The sequence below is a fragment of the Xyrauchen texanus genome, chromosome 5, assembly GCF_025860055.1.
Source record: "Xyrauchen texanus isolate HMW12.3.18 chromosome 5, RBS_HiC_50CHRs, whole genome shotgun sequence".
NCBI classification, from domain to species: domain Eukaryota; kingdom Metazoa; phylum Chordata; class Actinopteri; order Cypriniformes; family Catostomidae; genus Xyrauchen; species Xyrauchen texanus.
This window is the reverse complement of record NC_068280.1, coordinates 42,912,269-42,925,544: the sequence shown is the minus strand read 5'-3', so window position 1 is coordinate 42,925,544 and position 13,276 is coordinate 42,912,269.

Here is a 13,276-nt window from a genome sequence, read left to right as displayed (position 1 = left end):
CATGTTCTTAATATAGGTTATGGTTAGGTGTATGGTTAGTACCTAGTAATTACTATAGTTGTTGAAATATATAGTAGGTAAATCTATAATAGTAATGTACTTTAAAATAAAGTGGTACCAAATGATCTTTCATACATAAATAATTAGCAAATATTAAAGTTTAAGAATAGTTAACAATAAATAATAGGTATGTAGGGTTTTATAACAAGAATAAAACCACCTGCCTAAAATTGTGTAGGTCCCCCTCGTGCCACCAAAACAGCACATTCTGAGATGCTATTCATATCTTGTACAGATCTGTTATCTGAGTTACAGTAGACTTTGTCAGTTTGAACCAGTCAGGCCATTCTCCGTTGAACTCTCTCATCAACAAGGCATTTCCATCCACAGAACTGCCACTCACTGGATGTTTTTTGTTTTTGGCACCATTCAAAAGTTGGGTTTATATGTTGACATTTTATACAGTCATTAGTTTTAATTGTTTAATTAATTGTTTTGCGTATCATAATTGTTACACTTTTGAAATTTTTGCTAAAACGTCATTAAATAGCCTCTAATTATAAAATATTTGACTGTAAATGCAGTTATATGTTGTGGCTTTTTTGTGTTGAACACTGTTGAACATATGCTGAACAATATAGAACACTAACAAGTTCCACATTGTTGTACGGTTAAAATATACTGTCCCTGACAAAGCAAAGTTTATTTTACATTCGAGTCATTTTAAAGTGAACACTTTAACTTTGAGCTTTTTATTTTCAGCTGTGGTTTTCTGTTGATAGTTGTGGTACATTTTTCTGCACCCTCTGGAAGAGCAGCATACCATTCTAGTTGAAAGGTTGAATGATACTCCAATGTTCACACACTAGTGTAGCTTTAATTATGTGTATGTAACTTGAAGGATTCCTGCCCTCCAAATGCAAGTCAAGAGTCCTTACATTTGTTTTACATGTAGAACATTGTGAAATGGGGGACCAGAAAGTGGTTAAGGAATTGATCATATTTTGTGGGAGTATATTGTATCTTAAACAGAAATATTATGTCTTTATCTATTTATTTATTTTATGTTATTTTTTTCAGAATTCAAGAACTTGATGCATTCCAGAGAATATAATGTTGCACATTCAAATTTGGATTTGCTTTAGACTTGGTTCCAGTGAAAATGGGAATGCTGAGGCAGCTTTAGTGTTTCTTTCTGTTGGGTACAGTGTTTATCATATTCTTCATAATAGTTTACTGGTATGACATAAGAGATGGATCTCCTGCATTTCCCACTAGCATGATGTCCTCATTGGATGAGTGTGAACAAGAGATATGCATTTAACTGGAACAAGGTTTTGAAGGAACCACCTGACTTGAACTTCAGTTCAGACCAGTCCATTGAGTCAAGCTGGTCCAAACCAACCAAATGATCATCAAAACTCCTTTAAAATACCCCTTTGAGCATCAGGGACCTTACAAACTATCATACTGGGTATGGTCGATAATGATGCTTTTACAGGGGCATATGATAAAAACCCTTTTGCATTTAAGCATTACGATCTGGAGTTTCTAGCTGTTTATGTGGATGGTCAGCAACATCCCACCAAACCATTACAACCTGACTTTGGAGCAGGCACCGCAGATTTTCTGCAGGGTTATACCCTTTATGGGTATGGGTATGTCTGGGAATATCAGACTAGAAGTATGGTTCAGACAACCGCTTCCAAGAACCATTAATCTGATTGTTTATGCTGTTTTTGACAACATCATTGAAGTTTCTAACCGAAGGCAGGTGCTTGTTGACTACTATTAATTGAAAACATGAACACCATACAACTTACCTCGGCTATGGAGCGAATCACACAAAACACACATTTTCTTGGGGTACTTCCGTGTGATCATTTACCAAAGGATCCGTTAAGAACACTGCCCACGTCAGCCATAATCAACACACATCCTTCACACCTCCCCGGGGAACACTGGCTGGCTATTTACATAAATAAGGACGGTTCAGCATTTTTCTTTTTTCGAGTTTCGGTAATAGTCCTGATTTTATTAGTTTTCCTGTATCAATCATTAACTTTCTAAAAAGGAATTCAACACGCATTCAATATTCAGCTAAACAAGTTCAGCATTTTATGTCTGTCACATGCGGTCAACATTGTGTTTTTTTCCTATATCATATGATTCGAGGTCGTGATTATGATGATGTTATGATGCTTTATAGTGATGATTTAATTAAAAATTATGAATTTGTATCGTGTTTTGTGAAAAAAACTAAGGATATCTCATTGTAATAGTAGCCCTACTGCATTTAAGTGTATTCAGTGTGTGCAAATGGGTGAAACGTTTATGTTAAATACATGATTGTAAAATTGATTTTTCTAATAAATAAAAAGAGCACAATGCTAAATGTACCAGTGTCATAGCTTTATTGAATATCACATGATTCATTTGTACAAAAATATTAACATCAGAATTATACAAGATCAAAATGACAACCATAAGTTTTGATCAAGAGTCGGTGATTTAAAGTCGCCTCTGAATCCTTAGAAGAAGGTGTACTTGAATACATCCTTTGTACCATAGAGGACGATGAAGACGGTTTTGGTTTTAAATGCACATATTACACGTCTAATGGATTGGCACTGTTGAATAGGGGATGTTTAAAGTAGCAATTGCCTGCAAAAACTCAGTTCATCCATGAGGTCTGCGGTCACCTATTTTTTGGGGCTGTAACACTCTTCACAAGATCCAGCACGTGATCCCTGTATAGTAATACCTTTAAATACAAACTCCCCCGAATCATTCCAAGATGAAACTTCTTTGGCTTTAGACATTTTTTCCATGATGTATCTTGCATTTTTCACACTTTTACATTTTTCAACACATCGGAAACAATATCATTTAAACAGCATTTTTAACAGGGGGAGGTTTCTAGATAGTCTAGCAGACATTTTACCAAACTCACGGTCTTTTATGAATGTAAACTACCAATTGGTTTGAAAGTAACCCCGTTCTGAGACTAAAATGTTCAGGGGTTTTTGCTTTATAGTCTATCACGAGGTATCCATAAGGCTGGTTGGTAGCATCTTGATAGCATTCCATAAAATATTTTGTATTTCCGGGGTACATTTGTTTACCCAACACATTTATCTGATTGTTATCACGAGGATTTTTAAACAATATTAAATAATTTGGATTCAAACTGATGGTTCTGCTGGACTTAACTTGGAAAAATTATATAAATATAAATAGCGCTGAGGTGTCTATGGTGAACGTATTGCGTGAATAACTTCTCCACTTCAGAGTTTCCACTCGCCTCCATCATGTCATCAATTATCAACAGATTCGTTTTATTGACAGGTAATAAAACATCAGAGATTGCGGTATTCCTTCCACAAATTTAATGTTATACATTTTATACAGTTCATCATACAGTGGTTCCCAGCAATCATAAATGTACACAATGTTTTCAATCTTTTTAAAAAATCATATTTACAGCATTTTCAAACAACATTTTTACAAAATAAGACTTTTCATAATTTGAAGGTCCACTTATTACTGTCATGTTCACTGTTGTCTTTTTCTGTGACGAAGGCAGGCAGAGAATGTGGATCTAAATGCAGCTTTTAATTAATAAAAACAGGGGGAAACTCAGGCCAAAGAAAACCAAAGGAAACCTAGCACAGGGCATGGTAACACATGCAAGAACTAACAAGGGAAACACGGAAACTAAAGGGCTTAAATACAAAAAAGGAACAAACAAGGGAATGAGGAACACCTGGGGAAACAATCAGGGAAGGAGAAACAATCAGGGGAAAACCAATCATAAAAAGAAACTACAAAGGACTAAAACCAAACAGGAAACAGGAACTAAACTTCAACATAAAAGCTCAAAAGCAAAAGACAACAGTGAAAATGACAATTATATATGAAAAAGGATGTTGAAGTCTAAAATCAAAATCATCAACCTCCCGCACACTGCGGTGGTTTAAAAAAAGATTAGTAGCCATATGGTAGCGTTGTATAATCAGGGAATAGCTGCCTTTTAATTATACACCACTTGAAACTTTTTAACAACTGACTTGTTTTGCAAAGTGAAGTTCTTTTTATTTTTCACGATGTTGTCTGTGTAGGCTAGTATGTGTCTTGTGTCATGCGATTTTACATAACTGTCAACAAGAACTATCAAAGTGTCTAATCTAATGGCCATGGAATTTTCGGCCTTTGCTTCCATAAAAACTTTACCTTTTGCAGTGCGATATCCGTATGGTTTGGGCCCTCCTGAGCTAAACTCTGTGATGTAATCATCATTTCATCAGTGTAAAGATATGCTGTTTTGGGATGTGTTTCATCAGAAGTTTTACATTTTTCTATCTTTCCATCACTTGACCTGTGAAAGACAACAATTTTTATGTCTAATGCACGTTCAAATTTCGCAATGTCTCCTAGACCTATTTTGTCCTGAGGTGTGAAACCACAAGCAATCTGAATTGTTTTACCATGTGAATTGTGCGGGTTGAGAAAATATGCAAGGCATATTGAAAAGCACAGGTTGTTTGACATATTGACCGGACAGAATAAATGCATTTGTTTACTTCTAATTACGTCATCATGTGCTATACCAACCATCTTCCTACGAACCCCACTGTTCTTACTTCTGGCTATGGATACCTGTAATTGTAAACTGTTGTCGGACATCAATTTACTCTGCATAATTTTTTCAAATTGTTCTACAAAAATGTTTTTGTTGTAGTCATTACTAGGTGATAATACTGTCACGGAGCCATCCACATCATCACTCCCGCCCACTTGTTACACCAGATCCCAATCACCTGAATTCTAATCACCGGCACCTGTACATCATGATTACACTCACTATTTCAGTCTCAGTCTCCTGCACCTCTGTGTCTGGTCTCGTCTTGCGAAGCTACAGACTCTACTCAACTGTTACATCCTACCTGAAGATACTTACCTGTTGTCCAGTGTCTCCTTAGTCTTCGTGTTCAACAGTACCCTGCACCTCGCTCTCTCGGCACATCAATAAACCTGAATATTACTTACATCTGCCTTATCTGTCTTTCTGTGAGTGTGACAAATACACAGTTTACATCAGATTTCAGACTGGGGCCTCTCAGTGAGATATTAATAAAACTGCCCACACCGCTAATCTAATGAAACCATATCCGAAAATATTCTATGCACAAATGTACTGTATGAAGTGAAATCTGTAGATGATAATTCCCTTAGATTTAGAGACCTGTGTATCTCTATACCATTGAAATGAGGTCTCGGTACAATTGTGTATTCGTCTAAAACACCACCGTTTCAAACCAATGCTTCAACATCATTCTGACTTAAACTCAAATGGGGTGCATTCGAGTCTGTAGAAATATTGCTTGCACCACCAGCCTGTACTGTCTCAACAAACAGTTCATCCACATTATTATCAACCTCGTGCATTTTTATCATTTCTTCTAATCTTTCACACAGACTAGGGGTTGAGACCCCCAGTTCGTCGTTATATATTTGGATCATCTCTTCTAAACTTTTGCACACATTAGAGTGCGAGGGATGTGATATTTGTGTCTTTGCAATGGCTAAATTATGCATTGTACTGTGTGGTGATGACTCTAGCAATTTATTTGTCCTTTCACAGTCTTTGTCGTTATTAGAATAATTAACACATTTTCTCTGCGTTTGAATAATAGCCTCTAATCTAGCATTTAAATCCAAATAGGTAGGGCCTAAAACATCCATCTGATGATCAATTATGATTTGTAACTGTTCAATATTTAACAAATGATCGTATCTAGTCCTTGCAGAAAGGTTTTGTTCAAAATCTGGTTGACAATCTTGCAGTTCATCGTCTGAACGTAGTCTTTTACTAGCCATATTTGAAAATCTTTTTTCAATTTAGGTTTTATTCTCCACTGATTATACACAAACTACACAAATCTACTTTATGAAAAAAACAATCACAGACCAACTAAATAAAAAGCCAAAAACAACCCCCCTTTTAACACAAATCAGTCAAACACAATTAGTTATTTTCTACCATCTATGACAGCGTTATTGATGTTGGATAAATGCGTTACCATGAGTTGCTGTCCTCTGTAGGAGCCCTGGAGCACACGTGGAAAGAGTCGCAAAGTCATTTGACATTATCTGATATGATGTCTAACTTTTCGTCCGCCATTCAATTCTGTTCACGCAGTTCCATCAACAAGTCATGGGAAAAGTTCTGTTGATTTGATGGCAGAGTTTCATCAGCATTCAGCGCCGTCTCTTCCGCACACTCTTGATTATCCGTAACGCCGTCCGTACAATCCAAGACTGTATTAATCTCCGAAATCACACCCCCCGTATCGTTTAGCAACAGGTCATCGTCTGAAACTGCATTGTCGCTGTTAGGAACTAGCTCCTTGCTGAAGCTGCCGGTGTTGTACCCCTGAAAAGGGGAAGAAGATTAAAACAGAATACTCGCACTCGCTGTTTCTCCACTGCAAGCTTTATGTAGAATGGAGAAATCCCGCGAACTCTCCCCTAGTGTTCACGCAGACAGAACAATCGACCGTCCAACTTATCGTGCCAAATAACTGATCACAGATAAAAACAGAATAACTTTAAACTACATATTTATATTTTATAGACTTTTCTACATATTCAAAATAGCGAATATATATATAGGCTATATATATATTCACTATTTTGAATATGTAGGCTACAGATCTATATAAAGAATGAGAATATAATATGTGTATTAGTGAGGGATTACCATTTAAAAAAAAAAAATTTAACAATGTCATCGTGAAATCATACTCACCATCTGACTCGTTTAACACTGAATGTAGTCGTGATGGTGTTTGATCGTTTTTCCGTTCTCCTGATAAATTCCCCGTTTTTTTTTTTTTTTTTTTGGCCAAAATAGCTTCTCATACCATTTCCATCTGGGGATACAGCATGTAATCGGGGACTTCGTGAATTCCTCGGAATGCTATCCTTGTTGCGCCTCCGTAAACGGAGCGACAGTGACATTTGGCTCAGCAGTGGTGAACCCCGGTTGTGAGACAAGCGATGACACGTCAACGTTTGAAATATCTACAAACACAGAATTTTTTTTTTGTTTTGTTTTGTTTTATCAATATTGCATGATTGAGGTAGATTGCAAATAATGTATACAGGTCCTTCTCAAAAAATTAGCATATTGTGATAAAGGTCATTATTTTCCATAATGTAATGATAAAAATTAAACTTTCATATATTTTAGATTCATTGCACACCAACTGAAATATTTCAGGTCTTTTATTGTTTTAATACTGATGATTTTGGCATACAGCTCATGAAAACCCAAAATTCCTATCTCAAAAAATTAGCATATTTCATCCGACCAATAAAAGAAGTGTTTTTAATACAAAAAAAAAAATCAACCTTCAAATAATTATGTTCAGTTATGCACTCAATACTTGGTCGGGAATCCTTTTGCAGAAATGACTGCTTCAATGCGGCGTGGCATGGAGGCAATCAGCCTGTGGCACTGCTGAGGTGTTATGGAGGCCCAGGATGCTTCGATAGCGGCCTTAAGCTCATCCAGAGTGTTGGGTCTTACGTCTCTCAACTTTCTCTTCACAATATCCCACAGATTCTCTATGGGGTTCAGGTCAGGAGAGTTGGCAGGCCAATTGAGCACAGTAATACCATGGTCAGTAAACCATTTACCAGTGGTTTTGGCACTGTGAGCAGGTGCCAGGTCGTGCTGAAAAATGAAATCTTCATCTCCATAAAGCTTTCCAGCAGATGGAAGCATGAAGTGCTCCAAAATCTCCTGATAGCTAACTGCATTGACCCTGCCCTTGATAAAACACAGTGGACCAACACCAGCAGCTGACATGGCACCCCAGACCATCACTGACTGTGGGTACTTGACACTGGACTTCAGGCATTTTGGCATTTCCTTCTCCCCAGTCTTCCTCCAGACTCTGGCACCTTGATTTCGAATGACATGCAAAATTTGCTTTCATCCGAAAAAAGTACTTTGGACCACTGAGCAACAGTCCAGTGCTGCTTCTCTGTAGCCACTGGTTCAAAAGTGGCTTGACCTGGTGAATGCGGCACCTGTAGCCCATTTCCTGCACACGCCTGTGCACGGTGGCTCTGGATGTTTCTACTCCAGACTCAGTCCACTGCTTCCGCAGGTCCCCAAGGTCTGGAATCGGTCCTTCTCCACAATCTTCCTCAGGGTCCGGTCACCTCTTCTCGTTGTGCAGCGTTTTTGCCACACTTTTTCCTTCCCACAGACTTCCCACTGAGGTGCCTTGATACAGCACTCTGGGAACAGCCTATTTGTTCAGAAATTTCTTTCTGTGTCTTACCCTCTTGCTTGAGGGTGTCAATGATGGCCTTCTGGACAGCAGTCAGGTCGGCAGTCTTACCCATGATTGCGGTTTTGAGTAATGAAACAGGCTGGGAGTTTTTAAAAGCCTCAGGAATCTTTTGCAGGTGTTTAGAGTTAATTAGTTGATTCAGATGATTAGGTTAATAGCTCGTTTAGAGACCCTTTTCATGATATGCTAATTTTTTGAGATAGGAATTTTGGGTTTTCATGAGCTGTATGCCAAAATCATCAATATTAAAACAATAAAAGACCTGAAATATTTCAGTTGGTGTGCAATGAATCTAAAATATATGAAAGTTAAATTTTTATCATTACATTATGGAAAATAATGAACTTTATCACAATATGCTAATTTTTTGAGAAGGACCTGTACATACCTTGCAGCGCACATCTGTTGACAGATTTGCTCTGACCCGTTGTTTTATTAATTAACGGTTCAGTCACTGAAAATAAAAGAATATAGTCACATCAGATCTAAACACTTCTAATATATAAATACATGAAAAAATGATCTTTACGTAAACTTACACAGTTGATCAATGTGATCCAGGTTTTCATATTCGTCGATATGTCCTGAATTAAGTAGCCTACATAAACAACTTTTTTTTTTTTTTTAAATCCTGTTAACATTGTAAAATGACAGCAACATCAAGTTAAAACTGTAAATTACAAATATTAAAAAAAAATCATCGTACAAGCAACACATACTTGTTTGAAAATAAATGCCATTTTAAAATAGAATAATGTGTTAAACCCACTGATCTATATATATAACTGGATAGCTCATGACGTCACAACAGTGAAGCTACTGCACCGCCATCTTGGTATTCCCTAACATTCTGTACTCCTATGTGTCTCAATGGGAAATCGTCTGTTTTGGTGAGTAATTTGTACCCATCCAGTCACATTAAAACACATTTCTTATGTCTGCATACACTGTATCACAATGCAATCTTCCTAAATATGTAATTCATTATTTATTTTGACTTTAATTTTCCCCCTGCTTATTCTAAATGTGAGCGTGTTATGTTACTCTTTAATGCAGCAGCATTACGTTCAGCGGCGACGCGTGCATGCGTGTTTCAATAGAAACAAGTTTAAGAAACTGAGGTAAGATATCAGTAGACATTTTCAAACATATTTTTTGCAGGCTTTAAAGTTTTTATTCTGAATACATAATTATGTTTTGTAGCTTTTGTTTACGTTGAGCGTGCATTGTGGTTATTTTCTTAGGATAAATGAATATTAGCTATGCAGCTAACGTTAACTTAGTGAGTTATACTGTTATTCATTGTGGTTATTTTCCTAAGTCAGCTTTTTTGGTCAAGTTGAATATCTAATTGCAGATCAACACCGGTTACATATGATAAATATAATGTGGGCTTTCATTAATTCTCTGTGTGTGATTTGTACTTTTTGCAGTGCAGGCCTGAATACGGTCCAGCTCACGGGCATCATTTATAAAGTGATCAATTGGAATAGACGAGGAGCAGGGCAGGACTGGTAATCTGGACTACCGGACATTTTTCCGGTGGACCGACAAACTTTGGGGCCGATCAGGGTGGACTGGCCATCGGGAGAACCGAGCGGGTCGCTGTGTCGACCGCGATAATCTAAAACGAGCCGCCGCGTTAGCGAACACTACCCACCCCAACAACTTTTTGACAGTTATGTCAAATCCGGGCCGATTTCTCTTTCCAGTCCAGCCCTGAAAAGGTGCACATGGATATTGTTGAAGTTAAACAAGGTAAATTTGCCGTTTGGATTTCAATAAACATCGCACTGAATGCTAGATAAAACTGGAATTGGTTTGCAACAGGAGGAAAAGCTGTATGAGGAGTCAGCCTGGCTTCACTGAAGAGCTGTTTTAACAGAGTAAAAAATATTATACTGTCTGTTTTTATTTGCAATGAAGATACTTTTGCAACATGCAGTATAAGTCTCATAAAATTACTGTGTTTCAGATAGTTATAACATTTAATATTAATAGAAAAGTTGACCCAAATATGTAAATTCTGTCATCATATACTCAACCTCATGTCCTTCCAAATCCATGTGACTCTTTTGCAGAACCCCCAAAAATGTATTTTGTATTCCATATAATGAAAGTAAATGGTGAGCAAAATAACTTGTTTTAGTCACCAATGGCTTTCATTATATGGACAAAAACATTTTTTTAAATGTCATCTTTTGTGTTCCACAGAAAAAGTCATACAGGTTTGGAAGGACATGAGGTTGAGTAAATAGCTGTGCGTAAGGTCTTAAGTTGGGGTATAAAGTTCAAGGCTTCAGTAACTACTAGTTAGTTTGCAACTAAGTTGGTGCTTAATTTGGTTGCTCCACCTGTTCTTTAAGTCAATTTTTTTATGTACTTGGAAGCTTTTGTTATTGAACAAATAAATATGTATGATTTCCTTGAGTGTGCATATGTCAATAAACCTATTTCTGATTATGATTTAAAATATCAGGGATTGTTGAAATAATTAAATGCTCACAAGCTGGTATGTACATGTTCCAGAAATGAATGCAAATGGATAATTCCATTAAGTAAAGGTAAATTAATGTGTGTGTGTGTGTGTGTGTGTGTGTGTGTATATATATATATATACACATACTACATATGAACTTGTGTGTGTATACTATGCTACATTTTTATATTTGGTTCTGGATTTATTCTAAGAGGTACTGTCTAGTTACAATATCAACACAAAGCTAGTCGTTTTTATTAACTTTAAAATTTGTTGATGTGCATGCACCCCTAAATTAGTTCACATTTACTATATAATCTAGTCAAAAATGGTTAATAATGTTGGCAAATTATGCAGATGTATAATTTGTCAACATTATGAACTAATGAGCATCAACAGATTTAAACTATGAAGGCAGAGAAACATTGCATCCTGTAACAATCTGCAGATGGATAACTTTGCTTTAAAAAGGGGTATTAATACACTTTGGTGTTGTATTTTTACTGTTGATTATTAAAGATTATGATCGTTATGGACACTCTACATGGGGATAACGACTAATGTGTGCTTAATATGTACATAGTCATAAATTACAACCTGTGGGCACTTTAGCCGCATCCTTAAGTTGAGTGTTGTTTCGTGGTTAAACGCTGCACATGCCGCGATGCCCTCTGTCGGTAGGGAATAGTAAGATGGCCGCCAGAGCACTTCCGGTAGCTTCACCTACTGCTGGCAGTTTAAAATTCTATGAGCTATCCAGTTATATATATATAGATCAGTGGTTAAACCCCCTCTGTCGTCTCGTACACGTTCCTGAATGACTCGCAGTGACAGATGATCGCAAAACACTCAAAAATTCTGTTTTAAATAGGCGGAGCTGCTCTGGATATTCCCACCCCCACCGATCAATGCCTTATTGTCTAGATCATAAAGGCCTCTCACGATCCCCCACCAGGATCATATATATTATTTAAATTTCCTTGTCGTGACACCCTACAAAATGACTTATCTCTTTTCTCAACAGAAAAAACCCTTCCTTAGGCTAGACACATATTTGGTCACATTTGCTTTCCATTTAATATGTCCGCAAGTCTTTCTGTCTTGTGATTTAACTCAGTAGCTGTTTTTTAATTAGACTCTTATTGGTTGTTTTTATTTATTTTTAGCAGACGAATGCGCGTGAAGAAACGCACACATGGATAAAATAATTGCCATTTTAAAGAGTATAGTGACACATGTTAAACCCCCCACCACCTCTTAATTTGGGTAAAAATAAAAACATTTTTAGATTGACTGATCAAGGTGTATAACTATACAAGACTAATACATGTGTATAAACATTGTAAAACGTTTTGTAGGAAGTAACTATTACCTAATAACTGTTTAACTTACAGAAATAAAAGAACATATGGTTTGTAGCTGTTTTTTAATTATAATATTATTGAATGTATTAGTTTATTTTTAGTAGGCGATTGCATCATCTGAAGAAACGACCCCATACAATATTAATATGTTTAGTCAAAAACTATTTTAGAACTGAATAAAGCAATATTGGTATATTTGCTAGTTCAATCTATGCTTAAATCATTTAAAATGATTTTTTGTTTTTGTTGTGAAATATTCAGAGATCAAAGATTTAAATGGACACTTCGAAATCTTGTTATCAGTCCCCCAAATCATTTTCCCATGAGCGTACACTATTCCCTCTGATCAGCACCCCTGGGGTCTTCACATGCTCTCACGATCTCGCCGCCGGTGGTCATTAACTTAAAGCTGTGAAATGATGGAATGTGTGGGGGGCGTGCACATGAGACCCGTAGTGACGGATTAATTGACAGCTGCTGTCAGACTCTAAAATGGAGAGTGACTGGAGTGGTAATTTTCTCCAGGAGTATTACTATTATGTTATTATTATTCCTCACACGGTCGCAAGACGACATGTACATGAATCTGATGAGTTTTATCGAGTTAATGTCAATAGCGCGCGCTCTGTAGGCATATTCATATTTTGCCGCTATGTGAAAAAATCCAGCAAATGCGCCGGCATTTTAAAAAGTTAAGAGGATTAACTTTAGCCTAACCATAAATTGTGATTCAAATATATATGATCACTCACCTCAAGACGCCGCTGCGTTGGTGGAGTCCATGCAGGAGGAGCAGCGTTTGGCATTGCGTCGCTTTTCAGCGCGAGCTGTTTGGAGAAGCCCATTTCCACCTCCATTGCGTTGGAGAAGCAATCCCGCGTAAAATGCAGTTTGCACATCCTACAGCTCTAGGCGGGAACTCGCGATCTTCCAGGCCAAGGACATGCAACCACTGGCGCCTAATTTCCAAGTCTACTGGAAAGCTATACAGTCCAGCAGTGCAGTTGCAACCAGCAACACTACACCTACGTACCATCCTGACCACTGTACTAAATACAGATAAT